Source organism: Sphaerodactylus townsendi, linkage group LG07 (genome assembly GCF_021028975.2).
Source record: "Sphaerodactylus townsendi isolate TG3544 linkage group LG07, MPM_Stown_v2.3, whole genome shotgun sequence".
NCBI lineage: Eukaryota > Metazoa > Chordata > Lepidosauria > Squamata > Sphaerodactylidae > Sphaerodactylus > Sphaerodactylus townsendi.
The window spans coordinates 88,944,656-88,963,543 of record NC_059431.1 but is presented as its reverse complement, the minus strand read 5'-3'; the positions used below and the strand labels follow the sequence as shown (position 1 = coordinate 88,963,543).

The following is an 18,888-nucleotide window of genomic DNA, read 5'->3' as shown; positions in this document are numbered from 1 at the left end:
CTCCAAAGTTATGGAACCTCAAATGTGTAGCCCTGATCTTCGATAACTCCCATTGGAAACAATGAGGGATGGGGCACCTCATTTGGGAGTCCCTAACTTTGGACTCCCTGAACCAAATCTCACCAAACCTGGATAGTATCATCAGGAGAGTCTCCCCAAAATCCTTGAAATTTTGGTGCTGCTAGCCTAAAAGTTGTGCCCCCTGCAGAGAAAAAAACCCTTAAAATTTCAAAAAAACCCACAAACGGGTGGCAGAGCTTTGGACATGTAATTGGGGGGGGGGGTTGAATGAGAGAACCCCCCCTTACCTATGTCCTTGCTGGGGAGGGCAAAAGCCAGCCTGCATGAAGGCCGGGAAATGGAGCTCAATAGCGGTGGGTGGCCCAGGTGGGTGCTACAGCTACCCACCACCAAGCCTCGTCCCCACATCCCTGCATGGGGCTTGGTGATGTGCAGCTGGGGTGCACACCATTTTGTCATGTGGGGATCTGCCCGGCGTCCTCCTACATGACCAAAAGGCATATGCTTGGGGACCTGGGTGACCCTATTCCTGCAGCACCATAAAATGTCAGGTGTAAGAGCTTTAAATTGTGGCGGGAGGAAATGGTGGGCAGGGGGAGAAAGTCTCTTTCTCATCTGATGCCTTTTTTGTCTGTGCTGTCCAGACAAAAAATGTGGTGGCAGCTTTTTTTTCAGACTCCCCAGGATGTTTTATTTGTTCTGTGCATAACTGACCATAGTTTTCTAATCTAATTTAATCAACTAGGACGGAGGGAGGCACAGAACCTGCATCCTGATCTTATGGTTGCAAGATGGATAAGAAGTATGGAGGGAAGTAAAAAAACGGAAGGAAGTTTCCCTGAAAGTTGCAATCTACACATCAAAGAGGTAACATCAGAGCTGTAAAGAAAGGATGTCTGGGCCTTGATCCTTCTATCTCTCTGGCTTTCTCATCAAGTCCCTCTTTGAAGTTAAGAGACAACATGAAGTCCTTCACTTCTAACAGGTAACACTAGTTAGGATACTGGACAAGGATCTGGGTCATCCAGGTTCAAATCCCCGTTAGCCATGGAATCTTTCTAGGTAACCTCTTTCTAGGTGATCTATTCTACCTCACGGAGTTGTTGTTGTGAGGATAAAATAGAGATGGAGGACATAAGCCCCGAACCCACTGGAAAAGGAAAGTATTTATTTAAAATACTGATATGCCATTTTTTTTTTTGCTTTTACTCATGGCAGCAACAAATGCAAAATACAGTCTATTTTATACATAAAATGACAACACATTTGCACAGTAGTGCTAAAACCCACCCATGTGGCATTTCCCCCCTGACCTTGTTACTTAAAAGGTGGAAAGAAAAAAACCGACATTTCCTTTATAACACTTGCAAACTTAAACAGCATGTGAATATTAGCACTGTTTAAAATGCAAAGTTTTTACACATATCTGGTGGGGTTTTTTTCTATTTTGAAAAATGTAATGAGCTGCAGGTGTTTGTGAGTCAATTTTGTTTATATCTCTCCCTGATTGGCTCCATTAATTTTTGTGCTAAAAAGTGGTGACATGATGTTTTCAGTAAGAGGAAAAGACAGGTGGCGATAATTACTCAGAAAGAGCATGCTATGTTTTTGTGGCGTTGGAATATTTGCAAATTTCTATTTATTATGTACATATGGCCTGGCTTTGCCATGTGTGTATATATGACAGATCTCTCTACTTCCTCTTGCAAATGGCATCCCTTCCTCCACAGAATCAAAGCAACATTAATATTTTTTCTCAAACCTAAACTGAGAAAACTAGTGTTCTATCTACTCAGAAATTTAACTTTTGAGGTATGTGATTCTTTATAAAGTATGGTAAGATTGGATGTATTGGTTCATCTGCCAGGCCACACTACAGAAAAACTGTCTTGTTAATAGACCTACAGCCACAGAGAAGGATATTGTCATGGCCTCCTCAAGAACAACATCTCTCAAAAGCTCCTGAAACTCATCCAAGAAACAGTGGCTCTTTCTTGAAGGAGAGGTAAAAGAGAAGAGTTCTGAGGGAGTGCTGCAGGAGAAAATAGGCCTGTGGGAACTATCTGTGTACAGGGGAAAGGGGGAATGTGAATAACATCACACTTAAGAACATAAGAACATAAGAACAAGCCAGCTGGATCAGACCAGAGTCCATCTAGTCCAGCTCTCTGCTACTCGCAGTGGCCCACCAGGTGCCTTTGGGAGCTCACATGCAGGAGGTGAAAGCAATGGTCTTCTGCGGCTGTTGCTCCCGAGCACCTGGTCTGTTAAGGCACTTGCAATCTCAGATCAAAGAGGATCAAGATTGGTAGCCATAAATCGACTTCTCCTCCATAAATCTGTCCAAGCCCCTTTTAAAGCTATCCAGGTTAGTGGCCATCACCACCTCCTGTGGCAGCATATTCCAAACACCAATCACACGTTGCGTGAAGAAGTGTTTCCTTTTATTAGTCCTAATTCTTCCCCCCAGCATTTTCAATGAATGCCCCATGGTTCTAGTATTGTGAGAGAGAGAGAAAAATTTCTCTCTGTCAACATTTTCTACCCCATGCATAATTTTATAGACTTCAATCATATCCCCCCTCAGCCGCCTTCTCTCCAAACTAAAGAGTCCCAAACGCTGCAGCCTCTCCTCATAGGGAAGGTGCTCCAGTCCCTCAATCATCCTTGTAAAGGAGAGGGAGTGAGAGAAACTGAAAGAAAGAATGAGGAAACCAGAAATGAAGGGGTGAAAACAGATTCATAGCGCAGAGAGAGAACAAGAGAGTGTTCCACAATAGTACAAGTCAGCTTGTGCCTGCTGTAAACTTTGGTGTGTCCACTTGCTACACATGAGTCAACATTTGCCTATTTTAATTGCATTTTATCACTGCAGAGACTGTCGATGTCCCATGTCAGAACAAACAATCTAGTGTTACTTTATTGTGAGAAATCAGTCATAAATAACATTAACATGGATATGTTCATAGATTTCATGTACAATCATGTCGACTAACTATGCAAGATAGTATCAATTTAATACCTTTTATTAGGATTAAAATATAACAAAGTGATGAGCACTTATGAATTCCATAACCTGTTTCCTCAGGGAATTGTTAACAACATACTGGCCATGATGGAAATCCCAGCAAGGAACAGGCCAAAAAAGTTGGAATGGAAAGGGTGTGATTCAGATGTGATTAAACTATGTGATTACAAAACAGATGTTCAAATAAACAAACATGAAATAAAATGTTATGATTTTCTGTATTGGGAGCCTTCCAAGCACATATATCAGGAGCATGCATTACCCATGATCCTTTTGATCCATGGAGGTACCATGATGTGTGGATTTTGCACATGCATACAGTGTCTATACATGCTACACTGAACCCTGATTTTTCAGCTTTCTTGTTTCCATGTATCACAGCTGAAAGTCCACATGTTGCTTCTATTAGACAGCATGATAACATGCACCAGGAAGATTGGTACTCTTGGTACTCATGGACTATATTGGGGTGTCAAACTCGCGGCCCTCCAGATGTTCATGAACTACAATTCCCATCAGTCCCTCCCAGCATGAGCATTTGCTATACTGGCAAGGGCTGATGGGAATTGTAGTTCATGAACATTTGGAGGGCCACGAGTTTGATACCTATAAATTGTCTGAAAAGGCCTAGTGATAATTCACAGCAATCCATCTGGGCAATGGATCTTTATACTGCCCACGTGTTTAGCAGTTGACAAGTCAGCAGGCCCATATCAAGGCAATTAATCAAATTATCTCCTGTAGTCCCAAACAAAACATAATCTAGGGAAAAATGTCAAAATGCAACTATTCTTATTAGAATTTAGACCCAGATTTGGATTCAGTCAGACCCAACTGCATCAATGGCTTGGAGTGTTGGATTTTCTTGACATTTAAATTTTTTTTAATTGTTCATTCTAATGAATTGAGATTACTTAACTAAAAACACAAGTGCTTACGCGAGGAGGAAGAGATGCCAATTAATGGAGTACCACGCAGGTTTATACATTGAAAATGCAGCGAGACTGACTTCATCCTGCACCATTTGTTTTTCTCTGCCTTTCACTTTGCTGGCAAAGCACTGGCATTGAAGATGAATTTGAAATAGACTATTAGTGACCGATAGCTATGCCCAACCATGCAACAGGATCAAAATTAAGTTCAAAGAAATGCTAATTAACTGAAAGTGCACTGACTACCTGGAGTGACATGAGTTCAAAGACGTAGGTACGAGGTTTCTCTTACTTGGCCAGAGCTATAATCAGATGATTTTAGTTCAGATTGATATCCGAAACAGTGAATACTTTGATCTCACAATTTCTTAGAGATCAAAGATTCATATGTACTGCTGTACTTAAGTAGGTCTGGGCAGGATGCAAATGCCTACTTTTTTCCCAGGATAAGTAATGTGAAATAGAGATACATTTCCTCTATTACTTGAAAATGACTGCTTCCTTCAGAACTTTTACAAAGATGCTTTGGGTAAGGCTGAGCTGAAATTACTCACTGTTCTTCCTGGACATTTTTAGCTCCCTTATTTTTTGTGAGTTTAACACTCCTTAAGAAGATGTTCATATATCACTGTACACTGCTCTTGCTTGCTCTTTCTTTCAGTTACTTTCATTTGCCCTTAGGGATGCTACCAAATCTGATTGGTTATATCATATTGTGATGTCAATCTATTTACTAGATGATCTCTGAAAACTCTTCTGAGGAGAGTCTCTTCTCTCTATATATAGTGGCATTTTAGCAGACGGGTAAAATGTTTGGGAATTATAGTTTGGAGAAGGCATTTTCTGAATGAGCCCTATATTTTATTCCTGCTCACTGACTTATTTTAAGGATCACTATTTAAGTTTTAGGTGCTGTCATTGACTGATTTTGACTGATTTTTTTTCCGACTGCCTTGGTTTGGAACCTAGGGGTGTGTGTGTGTGTATGTGTGTGTGTGTGTGTGTGTGTGTGTGTGTGTGTGTGTGTGTGTGTGTGTGTAGGATGGGTGTAGGATGTTATATAAACCATATTTTGGTGGGGGAGTCTTCACACAGATCCCATTCCCAAAACGAGTTTGGCTCGTTTTATTCCCCTCAACCCAGGATTTTTGAAAATTGCTAAACCAGCAATCCTTTTGCACAATCCAGGGTTGGAGGTGCTCCTGAGTGAACACAGCAGGAAGGAGATGTTTTATTTCCCTCCCTTTCACCCATACACTATAAGTTCCATGCTGTCCACTGTCAGAGAGAATTCACTCACCCAACCTTTTGTGCAGGTTGCCCAGCAGGTTAGGGGCAGATCCTCTGAGCGCCTGACAGTGTACAAAGTCCCCCAAGCATGTTTTCTCTCTGTGGCAGCCAGTATTCCTGTGTTCCAGGGAAAAAAAGAGAGAGAGAGAGAGAGAGAGAGAGAGAGAGAGAGAGAGAGAGAGAGAGAGAGAGGTCTCCATGCGAAGGCACAAATGCAACTGGATTGTTTCCATGGCTCCAATCACTTCCTGAATGGATAAAGGGCATTCACGTGAACAGGAAAAAGGAAAACTGGTCCCTTTATAACGGCTGCAATCTGTTTTACATGCGGTGTTCAGAATCCACCAATGTTAAGCATTGTCAAGTCTGAAATGGAAATGCTGGAATTTATAGGAAATATTAAATTATGATTTTTGATGAAATGCAAAAGATATTGAAAGTTAAGTTTGTATTAAATCCCAAAACTATGTTATTAAATATTCTACTAAATAATGTATGAAAAATGTATAATGTACTGTTTAGATATATGGTGACAGCAGCCAGAATTGTGTTTGCAACAAGATGGAAAGCAACTTATCACCCAGATCTTACAGAATGGATGAATGAATTAATAGAACATTAACAGAATATTCAACAATGGCAAGCTGATACCTTTGGTACATAACAGACTGTCCCTGGAGCAAGCTTACTTTTTCTTTTCCATAGATTTTATGCATTGTTTTTTGCCCTTTCCAAAACTTCTGTGGGGCAGAGAAGCTGCACAATTTCCAAATGCTGGCAAAATGTGGCTTTTCCTGTTGCTTCACTTTTTTCCAGGAAGCAAAACAGCTAAACAGGAAGCATAATTCTTTATCTGGGTTTTGTTGCTTCTTCCTGCCTTCCCCAGCTCATCCAACAGCAGATTTCCCCATTCTTGTGGCCATCACTCTCAAATGAAGGGTTTTATTTTTGTAAGTGTATGTGTGTGTGTATTTTACATGCTACAAGTCTAATACTCGAGCAAGGGATCAGTCTTCCGAGCTATCAGACACCTGGAAAAATGGGGGAAGGTAGCCTCCTCAAATGGGCTCTTCTAGTGAAGCTCTTGGTTTCAATTTTTAGTCTTTGTGTGTTATCTAATGCTGATGATTGTAGGAGGTGCCTTCCTTGCAAATAAAAGTTGTTGTTTTGGACCAGCTTGTCTTTGCACTGAGAACCAGTGCTTGAGTGAGTACTCCAGTGAGTACTCTAGTCTAATCTCTTCTGTAAATAGAATGCAAAGCAAACACCTTGAGACAAGCCATAAGTGCACAAACGCCCTATATTAACCAAAGACTCTGATAACTAAAGATGAGGTTTATATGTGTAAGAAGAAAATATTGAACTTGGGTTTTAGTTCACATTTGCACTTGAAAACCCCAACTGGAATTTTAGATGCTGTAATATATGAGATGTGAGCAAGCTTCTCCTATTATATGAATTGTAATACTGAATCTTATTTTTATGAAATAAAAATTGTGGATCAAGGAAAATGAAATTTATAAAATAATGTTGGTTAAAAATATAAATAGCAGAGTGAATAAAAACAGCATCATTAACTCTTTCATAACTGAAGAGCAAATACACCAATACCTCTTCTCAAGTATCAACTGCTGAAGTCATGAAGGTTCAGTCTCTTGAACAAGTTGTCGAACTTTCCTCTGGTCAGTGGCTTGGTGAACATATTAGCAACCGTCTCTTCTGAAGGACAATATTTGATACCAATGGTTCCTTCCTGCTGCATCTTTCTAACAGAAGAACACTTGACAACAATATATTTGCTTCTTGTTTTGATGCTTTTACACTTTTATAAAGTAATGCATGACCGGTTGTCTTCAAATAATATTATTGGCTTAGGGTTCATCTATGCTGAAGTACATTAGTAGTTGTACAATTCACTGAAGCTCACTGCATCCATTTGCAGCAGAGGTGTGTTCTGCTTCAGTTGTTGATCCAACAACTTTTGATTGCTTTTTACTAGTTCTGCTGACCAGGCTCCATAGAAAAACAAGTATCTGCTTGTTGACTTATAACTAGTTTTGAGTTCACCCTGGTCAGAATCCATGTATTTAATCAGTTGTGCGTTGTCACAAGATGAGAACTTTTTTTTCAAATCAGTTGTTTGAGGCATATAGCCCATCTCATTACAGCTTTCCAATCATGATCACTAGGTAAATCCATTTTTCTGCTTACGATTCCAACAACTGCAGAAATGTCAGGGCTTGTCACTGTACTCAAGCACAGAAGTCTGTCAATTACCTCTTTGTACTGTGATGGTTCTTGAGCAATGTTCCATTATGTAGTTTAAAGTAAACTGGTTCAAGTGGAGCATCTACACCTCTGGCATCCTTCAGACCCATAAACTCAGCACATTCCATAATTGTGCATTAGTGGTTCAAGAAAAAACTTCCATCTTCAGATCTTTCAATTTGTATTCCAAGATAATGGTTCTTGTCCCAGTTGTTTGACTTCCACTGTTTGGCTCAAGTCTTGATCAATTTATCTTGCATCTTTTTTGCTTTGACAGCACAACAATAAATCATCTTCAGAAGTTAGTACATGCTGGCACTGGTCATCGTTCTTTCTCATGAATTGACAGGGTTCTACCTTTCCTTATTAGAAAACTTGATGTTGTAGTAGCATAGTTAACTTTTTGCTTCACGTTCTGGCTGCGTGTTAAGACTATCATTGGTTCATTCTGCACAGCACAAAAAAGGTCTCTGTGGGACATCTTTAAAAGAGGCAACTGCCCCTTTTCACTCTGCATACTCAAAGTAAAATGTCTGGAAAACATCTTAAAGAGAAGAGGTTTCTAGGTGCTTTCCAGACAGCAAAGGCATCAGAGGGGTAAAGAGACTGTTTCCCACCTGAACAATTTGCTTCCTGGTTAGTTTCACCCACAGCTTGCACCTGAATGGATTCTCCCTGCTGCCATTTGCTGAAGGGAGCTCCAGGATGTTTGCTTTGCAGGCTCCGATCCTGGGCACCTTTTCAGCTGGTCTTACAGATTTCGGTAACATACAGTTTTCCTTTTTTATTTTTGAGAAGCTATCTTTGTCGCTGTACAGACACACAGAAGAGAATCTTAACAGCTTGGAGGACAAGTCCGCTGTTCATTGAAAAACATTGGGTTGACCTGCCCTCCACCAGCCAACTTTTTTTCTAATAGAAAAAAGTTGACCAGCAGAGAGCAGGTCAACCCAATGCTTTTCAATGGGTGGCATACTTGGCTTCCAATCGACTAAGATTCTCTTATGTGTGAATTCATATCTTCAAAGATAGCTCCTTGAAAAAAAACTAGGAAAACTATATATTGCCAGAATTGGCAGGACAAGCTGAGTACAGCTATGTACTTTTTGGGCAGAAAAGGCACCCAGGATCGGAACCTGCAGAGCAAACGTCCAAGGGCTACCTTCATCAAACGGTGGTGGGGACTGTACATAACTGTACACAAAATGTCGAGCACAAGCTGAGGAAGAAACTGATCAGAGAGCAAAACAGTCAGGCAGGAAACATAAGACACCTCCTGAGCTCTGCATTCTGCACAGCTAGGCAAGAGATGTCTTGCAAGCAGCTTAGGGGGAAAGGGGGCACTTTGAAGTTTTTTTTTTTTTAAAAAAGAGAGGTCTTGAGCAGAAATAAGGCATTTTGCAGATGAATTTTGAAAAAGGCTCTGCAGAGTGCCTTCCCAGGATGCTTTTTTTGCATCCTCAGGATGTCTTATTTCAGCTGTGTGCAACAGCCCATTGAGGAATGCTGTTCCAGTATCCACATGTCCAACATACATTCCCCTCGATGCTCCTATACTCAGAAAAGCTCTGATGAAGGTATATTTGCAGTTGCAGTTTTGTCCCCATCATCTGCAGTTCACTTGTCAGCTCCATACTTGAGAATTCATGATCAAGTTGTATATTTGCATGAAAGGAAAATCTGCAGCAGCAGCAGAGTTTCCAGAGAAGACTGCAGTCCCTGAAAGTTTCAAATTATTGCCGTTCATACAAACTGTTGTACATTTTGGAAGCACAGACACATGGAATTTATGTTCCACTAGCCTTGAAAAATTTTCAAGACCACTGCACATCCAGGTTCCAGTTAGCTTAGTGGACTTTCATTGTACTATACAGGATCTTCGCTTTGTACTACCCAGGATTTTTATCAGTATTATTAGGGTCTGTATTTCAGACACCTTGTAGTACTGTTGTATTTTTTTTTTGGACACATATTATACTTGTAGCAAGACTTCATTTGAAAGTAGACAGCAATTGCTGTGAGCCTTCTTCAGTGTAATTTCTATTGGGTTGTACTGTATGCACTGATCCACATTTAATTCAAATGTCAGCAAAAGAGACTCCTCTAGCTTCATGGCTAGTCAGCTCTGTGAACTCAACTTGCTTGTTAGCTTGGAGTATTTTGCTTTCATCAATGTGCACCACATCACATATTTTGATCAAAAATGTCTTGGAGCCATAATTCTGTAATTTTTCCCACTTGGAGCAACACCAACAAGGATTCCCTCCTGAGCTCTGGTGTCTAGATTCCCCCTTCTCTCCTTGGGTACATGGTCATAAGCTTTAGACCCAGATGTTTCAAATGTTTCTTCTTTTTGTACTATAGCTTCTTTCAATACCATAGTTCAAATGGTGTTTTTCTTGTAGCCTGACAGGGGCTCCTATTATAAAGACAGACAGCTGTATTTACAGCCTCTGCCCAGCAGAGATCAAGCATGCCAGCTTGAAAGAATAGGCAGCATGCCATTTCTTGGATGGTTCTGTTGAGGTGCTCAACAGCACCATTTTGCTGAGGTGAGAATATTACGCTTTTAAGGTGCTCTATTTTTCCTCGTTCAAGGAAACTTTGGAACTCATTGCTACAGTATTCAGTCCTGCTGTCCATAAACAAAACCTCTGGAGCATTTTGGAATTTGTTTTTCACAATTACCACCTTAACTCCAAATCTCTCAAGCACCTCACCCTTAGATTTTATAAGATATAAATAAAGTGATGGCCAGCATCCATAAAAGTTCAAATGAATTATTTCCTCCAGTTGAGGGACTAAAAGAGCTAATTAGATCAGAACGCACTTGCTTTAACTGTTCCTCATTGTACACAGTCTGATTCCCCTCATAACTGGGTACCATCCCCTTCGCTTTTGTACATTTTTCACAGCAAACCATCTGATCCCATTTATCCATACCAATGCCACATTCCTTCAGCAGCTTTTGCACAGACTGAAGATTCCTGTGACCCACTCTTACATGCCATGCTTGTACACATTTTGAATGAGACCATTCCATTTGCTTTGCCTTATACACTCTCTCTTTAATATTCCTCAATAGTAAAATGCACCAGTTCTCTCTCAACATTTGACTCAGAATGAAAAATGCTGAAAACTTTTTCTTTTAATAAGAATTGAGTTCCACTATCTGCAGTTTTCCTCACAGATAACAGGTTCTTATTGGCTTGCAGTGCATACGTGCATTCCTTTAGGTGAAGCTCAACCAGTACCTTCTGCATTGAGCATATGGAGCACTACACCATGGAGCACTACACCAGTTCCTTCCACAGACAAAAAGGAGTATCATCAGCCTGAAATAAGCTATCCCCTTTTACTTCATTCAGTTCCACAAAATAATTCATGCTGTTACAAACATGACAAAAAGTTCCAGAATCTAAAAGCCACATTATCCTGCTTCTGTCTGCTTGACTCCCTAAACCGACAAAAAATTGCAATAGTCCCCTTTTAATGGCAATTGTAACATACAGCATCTTCCCTTCCATGCTGTAATTTTAACACTGACATTCTAACAGAAATTTCATTAGAGTCTCTTTGAAAATTCATCTTTTAAGAAGGTTAGTGTATGTTCAGCATCCACCTCATCTCTTATCTCTAATGCAGCAATTTGATTGGCATATGAGCTTGGCAAACTGCTCAAAATTGTGGTATTAATTTCCTCATTTGTGATTGAAATCCCTACTGCCTTAACTTGATTCATATGCTCCACTATTTCGTTAAGGTGTTCATGCAAATCTCCAGTTTCATGCAATCTAAAAGTATACAGCTGTTTCCTCAACAGCTGTATTTGTTTAGAAGACTTTACACAGTATTTCTTTTCTAATTTTTTCCACAAGTCTTTTGCAGTTTTACATTCATTTATTAGAAAGCAGTCAGTGTCATTAATTGAACTCAAAATTGTAAAGTGTGTTTTCATAAATGCACTTTTTTTCTGGGTCTGACTGCAGCATTTCTTCTGTAATAACTTTTAAAACCTCTTGGATTTCCAAGAGACAAGGAATTGTGTTTTGCCACATTAAATAGTTTTGTTGGTTTAGCTATGGAACTTTAGGGATAGAAGGAATAGTTTGACTTGTAATCTTTTGTGGGTATGTTGCTGCAGCTGCTTGATGGTGTAGACATATTGCTGGCTTTAGGAGCACAATTTAAACCTCCTTTGGAATGCTTGCATTTCCTTTTCCATGCTGGCATAATTCACAGCAAACTCCCTTTCCCTCTGTCCCACATGACTGGTGGGCTCTTGCACAATTAATCCAAAATGTTCAGTTGGTAAAATTAGCAACCACAGGAAAAAAAGGAACCTTTTAAAAATAGTCTAAGTCTGCCTAACTAACAAAAAGCAAAAAAGCATCTGGGCCCATAACCTATTGTTGTTGAAAAATATAAATAGTTAGCAGAGTAAACAATTATAGACACTGCTGGTTAGCTTAAATAAAGTTTACTAAGAAAAACAGAAGGGAAGGCTAACATGGTAGAAAACAACAAAACAAAGGTGAGCTACATGCTGCACAGCTTTGACTGAGAACAAAGATGGGAAGCTACTTTTTCAACTTCCTCTCAAGTATATGTGCTTAGAAACACACAGTCAATTCCAATATATTGATGAGTCAGTGACAATCAGTGGATCATTTCGTTAATGCTGGTAACTATTTATTTGACTAGGCTTGAACACTGATAGAAACTATTGATAAATTTTGGGCCTGGGGTTTTTTAACTCGGTAAAGCCAAATAAAATCCTTTGAGGCTTAGACAGCAGAGATGGGGGGCAATCTTGCAATGGGGGCCTGTTCTGTCACTCCCAGGAGTGATTGGGAGACAAAGACGAAGATGATGGTGAGATCTGAGCCCAGCACAGCATTTAGATCACACTCTCTCTTCCTCATCCCATTTTCCTGCGGAGAGAAAAAAATGGTCAAAATATTTCCTTCAAACCGTAAGAGGGAAAAGTCATTTCTTCACTGACCCAATAAGGGCTCTTTGGGTTTTTGGTGATTCTGATTTACTGAATCACCGAGCCTATATTCGACAACCCATTGGCTATGCCAGGGGTAGGGAACCTTTAACACTCAAAGAGCCATTTGGACCCGTTTTCCACGGAAAAGAAAACACGTGGAGCCGCAAATACTTTTTGACATTTAAAATGAATATAACACTGTATATATTGTTTTTTTTACCTTTACGCTTTGTATATAAACAATTACAGTGTGTTGCTTATGAAATCCATGAAGTGCTATAGATAAAATAATTTTTTATTTATGTAAACACATTTTGAACATTTTGAACTCAGGGGTAGTGGTGGTTTATTTTCTCAAACAAACCCAGAAATTTTGGGGGAAATTGATATATATATGCAATACTTAGTTCCTGTCAGATTTAAATTATGTTACTTTTTTACAACATAAATGCATCCTTTATAAATTAGCATATAACATTATATTATTTGGCAGATTTATGAAATTTCCAAATATAAATGCCTGACAGCTCCATCCTAAATTCTGGCCCATAACTGGCATAGGGATTATTATCTAATGCTGATGATTGCCCTGCATAAATATTTCATGCTACATCTTTTAAAGGCCACAATATGAGTGTTTGCTCATTTGCAAATCAGCCTTATCTTCCATTTTACAACCTGGTATTCTCCCACCCCCACCCCACCCCCCCAAAAAACCAGGCCTTACAGCATTTCCAAAACACATGGCCAGCTGGCCTAATTCCCCCCAAGGAAAGGGGCCACCCTCAATGGGGCTTTCAGGAAACAACACTTGGTTTTTGTGGGAAAGTATTGGGAAACTTTAAAGGCTCTCTTTGTTGATAAGGCATGCATGTATTTCCTCGTTTTGTTAATTATGAAAAATTATACATATAATAATTATAATAATAATACATTTTTTAAAAGAGACTGCCCTTAGGCTGCGTTGGAGGCCATATCTGCAGCAGCATCTCTATGCAGTAGGGGGGAAATCCAAATCTACCACACCTCCCCCTCTGCTCTGGGGTATTCTTTGCTGGGTCAGGCCCACAGAGCACCAGGGAAGTAGCTGGCAAACTGGAGTCTGGGAGACCCCGGTTCAAATCTCTGCACTGCCACGGAAGTTTAGTGGTCAGCCTTGGGCCAGTCATCTTATTTCAGCCTACCCTACCTCGTGGGGTTGTTGTTGTGGGGATAAAAAGGGGAAAAGGAGAACAGCGTCTGCTGCCTCTTGGATGCCTGCTGGGAAGAAAATCGACATAGCAAACCCGCTTTGGGTCTGGGTCAGACCCGGGCGGGCGGGCGGGCGGGCGGGCGGGGAGGGGGCAAAGGGCTGGCAAGCAAGGAGGGTCTAGCTCGGGGCCAAGAGGTTGCCAGCGAACTTGCGCCGCGCCCGCAACCCCCAGGATGCTGCCCACAGACCTGATGCCAGACGCATGGGAGGAGCCGCTCTGCGCAGGGCCAGTCCGGTCAGAGTCGGCTGCAGCTGGGCCAGGGAGACATGGGCGGAGTGGCTGGGATGGCGCGCGTGTTTGCTTGCACACGTGCGGGGAGGCTTGCCTTGAGAAAATGGAACCGAAGGGCTGCCTGGGGAAACCTGGCCGTGGAGAGCCACGCTGCAAAACCCCCTCCCCCACCCAGGAGCCCTTCCCCTTCCCTCCAAGAGGCCCCTCCCACCTGACTGCTCCTTCTTGGGATCTCCACTCCGGAAAAGCCGCAGGATGAGGTCAGGGGCGTGTGTGTGAGTGAGGCCACTGAGAGCGCTCTGCACATGCCAGAGGCGTGCAGGGTGGGGAGAAATGGAGCCACGTGCGGTGCGGTCGGCCTTGCGTATGAATGACCTGGTGGTGGCGGTGGAGGTGGTGGGACACCGAGACACCACGTTCGAGCAGGCAGGAAATCTGCCTGCAGGACTCTCTTGCAGGACCATGCGGGAAGCCCCGTGGAGCCGCAGGAGAGGAGTGAAAGAGCCGCTTGCGGCTCGAGAGCCGCGGGTTCCCGACCCCTGGGCTATGCTAATCTAGTTAATGTTTACAGACAAATCTTGCTAATGTCTATCAACAAATAGCATCATTAACTATTTCATGACTGAAGAGCTGACATCATTACAAAATCCTAATTGTGATGACCTGGTCACATGTGGAATTTTTGGGTGAGCCAAAAAGTTATATGTGGGTCAACTTTCACTTTTCTGGGATCTTTCTACTTCTGCTTCTGTTTTCAGCTTCCAGACTTGTTCTCTGCTTATGGTAACCACTGACATGAATGACACAGGCTATTTCAAAAGACTAGAAGCAGGAGAGAATGGTATGTCATGTTTGCTTTATGGTAGAATAGCAAAGCAGATATATTGTCGAAGGCTCTGAAGATGCCAGCCACAGATGCAGGCGAAACGTCAGGAGAGAATGCTGCTAGAACACGGCCATACAGCCTGGAAACCACACAGCAACCAAAGCAGATATAATTTTTGTTCCTTCTGCTTTGTCTTCTATAAAGGGAAAAGCTTCTGATTTGGACTATGATGAGACATGATCCTTATTCTTCTCCTTTCTCAGTTTATACTATCTCAAATGCTTGGATTCCTGCCTTGTTTCTTTCTCTCGCTCTCCCCCCACCACATGATCTTCAAGGAATCAGTAGTAGTTAGCCCCTTGCTGGGGTTGCCAATCTCCATATGGGGCCTGGATTTCTCCAGGAATTACAATTGATCAGATTTCAGAGATCAGTTCTTCTGAACATAATGACAGTTTCAGATGGAAAATGTTATGGTATACCATAGATTCTAGGTGAAATTCCTGCCTAAATTCCACCCTCTATAGGCACTGCCCCAAATCACCAGGAATTATTCAGGTTAGTGTTGGCAACCTTACCTCTCTGGAGTGGTATAACTCGCAGACTGGTTGGATACCTCGAGTGACTGGTTCCTCAATGGACTTATAGCAGCTGGTATTAACTTAGAGTGCTTGAAGTTATTTTTGCTATGAGATCTGCTAATTCCTCAGCCCACATGTTTGTATTATTTGCCTTCAGAAATAATATTTCTGTCACTGTTCCTTCCAGTCACCTTACCACTTTAGTCACAGATTTCTTAATACAGTCATACGGGTCACTGCTGAGATTTGAGAGCTTGTTTAAGACAGGTGTAGAACCCAAACCAGCAGCTCCTAGGAGTGAGAGATAGTGAGAGAAGGTAGTCTACTTTTGGCCTCAATTGAATAGTAGGCCATATTCACACTGACATGTTGAGGCTGTACATGTCTTTTCACCACACATATTAACAGATGAACCCATGTTAATTTCTGATGGTAAAGTGGAATTATTTACTCTGAAGATTTTTATACTTCCCCCCCTTTGACATTCCAGTTCAGTTGAGCAAGGCTATGATATGGCCCAATTTGTGCAGTGCCTAAATTTAAAGAAGTCACATATATGGAATTAATTAGAAACCCTTCAGTATTAAGCTGATGAGAGCTCACTGCTTGCTAATGTGGGCTTATGTGGCATTTTCAAAGTTTTACTAGTCGCCCAGGCTCCCACCTGCACTCACTTTATACACAGGTCTCCTTCATACTCATGCTGACTGCTGGATATAAAGAACTAACGGTTCTGAGCTGAGATCTGCCCTGCCGTATTTGTTGGAGTGTACACTGTACACATGTCAATAAGCTGCCGTGCTGGTTACTGTGTTCTTTAACTCCAAATCAAATCAACCTTTGGCCTTTGTGTATGTGGGTGTGGGACACAGCATCTGGAGGAACCAGCGAATCCTGAATTACATTTGTTCAGTCTCTCCATTCTGCAGGGAATGCCAAGTGTGTAAAGCCACCAAACAGAGGCTGAGTCCTGAGCTGAATGAATATGTTTCAGCTCTCCTGTAGTCTTGCAGATTCGCAGAAGGGAAGGCATTTGATGAAGGGATCTTATTCACCCTCCCCGCCCCCACTAACATCAACAAGGCTATCAGTCAAAGCAAGTTAGTGAACTTGTATGTACCTTGATTATGAAATAGTATTACACTGAACAAAACTGGCTTTCGAAGGGCCATTGACTCATCAGTTTACTCTCATCCATTAGAATGAGACTTTTGTTGAAAAGATGCTATTATTCCACAGAAGAGGGGAAAAAGTGGTTCTGGGTTTTATCAATATGTTGTCAAAAGTTGTGCTTGAGAATTTTATTTTCCTTCCCCCTTAAAATAAATGTATTTCTCCCTCTTTGATGCACCCCTGGATTTGGTGAACATCCCCTAAATCCCTGAAGGTGAAGAGGAAGGAAGGTGGCCAACAGACTAACACATATACATCTCAAATTATTCTTTTTTCAGACTATTTATGGTAATTTTAATTCATAGCTTTTCAAACTACTGACAAGGCTTACACACTGTGAAGAAAATGAATATTGTTAAGGGTTAAATGAACAGCTTCACACTATAAACGCATCATAAATTCACCACAGGCAGTCTCCTCTTGCTTTTTTCCTCATTATTTTATTTTACAATCAGGGATTCTTCATAATTATGGGCTGTGATGACAATTTGCATGACAAGAGAAGAATTCAAACAAAAGTGGCCCAATCCATAAAACAAAACAAAAATCCTCTTTTGGTTATACAAAGAAAAAATGCTCACATAACAGCATCTTGTACAGGAACAAACATAATATTGCCTTTTTAAATGATCACACACATCTACAAGTGCAACGTACATATTTGCATACAAGCAGACAATCTCGCTTATGAGCTATAGAGCCTGGATGTATAGCACATATAGCTTGACAAACACCCATGTTGCTCCATTCAAAATGTGACCAGGGGAAGTTTAAAATGATGAATGAATGGTTCATCATGATCCAGTCTGATGACATGTGATCCATCTGAATGTTGGTTCTTCCAGACTCTGGAGGGTTCCTAGGTCTCACATGAGTAGACTCAAGGGAATTTGAGTCCAATTGAGAATGTTAACTATGACAGTGTACCCCCTGGGCTCATGTCTGAATTCTGTTAATGCTACTGTTCTCCCCAAACTCATATTTGGGGGGGGGGGGTAACTAAAGGAAGAATCTACTGTGGGTAACACATCTCTACGATTTTTTTCATAGGGACATTCCAATAGAAGAAATACCAGCTGATCATGGTTACATTGTGAATGATCACCTGAGTGAGTGATGAGGATGAATTATGGATGATCTCTGCTTTCCTATGATGGCCACAGAAATCTTAAGGGGGTCTCCCTTGTTCCATACAGCTGTAGACATAGCAGTTGCATTTGAAGTTGGAGATTCAGACGCTCCGAATCCACGGTTCGGACTGAGCCACATTGATTTGGAGGGGCTCAGACAAGCAGTGTTTGAACCCAAGCTGTTTGAATCTTGCCCAATCTGAATCCATGGGATTAAGATCGGTGGCTTGTTTGAGCCGCTGCTCGTCGGAGTCTGTAGAACTGCAAAAAAGCCCAGAACCACCCACCCACCTGCAGCCGACGCCTCACTCCCACCCCTACCCCAAAAGGCAGAAAAAACACTGGCTGGCTGGGGGGGGGGGCGCAAACAAACCACCCAAGCCAATGCAGTCTTAAGCATCTGAGGCTTTTGGGAACTACAGGGGATTCAGTTGAAACTATTTATCTATAGTTTCAGTGGTCTTGAACCTGTTTACAACAGTGCTGGAGTTATGATAGAGATCCTACTAGGTGTAATTGTTGCTTTACGTGACCATTAGGATATTGGAGAAGAAAACAGCTCAATCTCAGTTAATATTAGTTGGACAATCCTCATCTCAGACTAGGGCTGTCATGTGCACACTGGGGGTGCAAGATCTCTTGTCACCAGTAGCCAGTGGGTGAAACAATTCTTTCCCAAAAATAGCCACTAATGATGGCATAAAATTACTCGATGCAAAGCAACAAGATTGGCCAAGACCCAATTACTCACCCAACAACAAGGGAAGATGTATATTCTTATAATTTTTAAAGTGAAACTTTAGGTAAACATCATCAGTTAAAATGCATCAAAATACATCAAAGAAATGATTCATTCATCAGCATAGTACATGAAGCATACATCAACGGGGATAGTCCATTCATAAATATATAAAGTTCTACAATAGCGATAATTATGTGGGTAAGTGTTGTGCGAAGATGTAAACGTTCCACTATTGCTTCAAATCATGTATACAAAAAATTCTTCAGGACTACACCATGCAATAAATGAATCACAGGTAAGAAAGATGCAAATCGCACTCCAATATAGTAAACATGGCAAACAAGTTGCACGTAGCTGTATCGGCAGCAAACAGTAGCAAGCAAGTGGCTCGTAGCTGTATCGGCAGCAGAACGCCTG

At 41.3% G+C, this 18,888-nt stretch overlaps 1 long non-coding RNA gene across 1 annotated transcript in view; it reads left to right on the top strand.

The window, feature by feature from the left end:
* LOC125436850 overlaps window positions 1-1,007 on the top strand; it is a 48,100-nt gene extending 47,093 nt beyond the window's left edge. The window contains exon 2 of the long non-coding RNA XR_007245126.1: window positions 767-1,007. This is a non-coding gene — a long non-coding RNA (uncharacterized LOC125436850). The remainder of the gene's footprint in view (window positions 1-766) is intronic.
* Window positions 1,008-18,888: the final 17,881 nt, after the last annotated feature.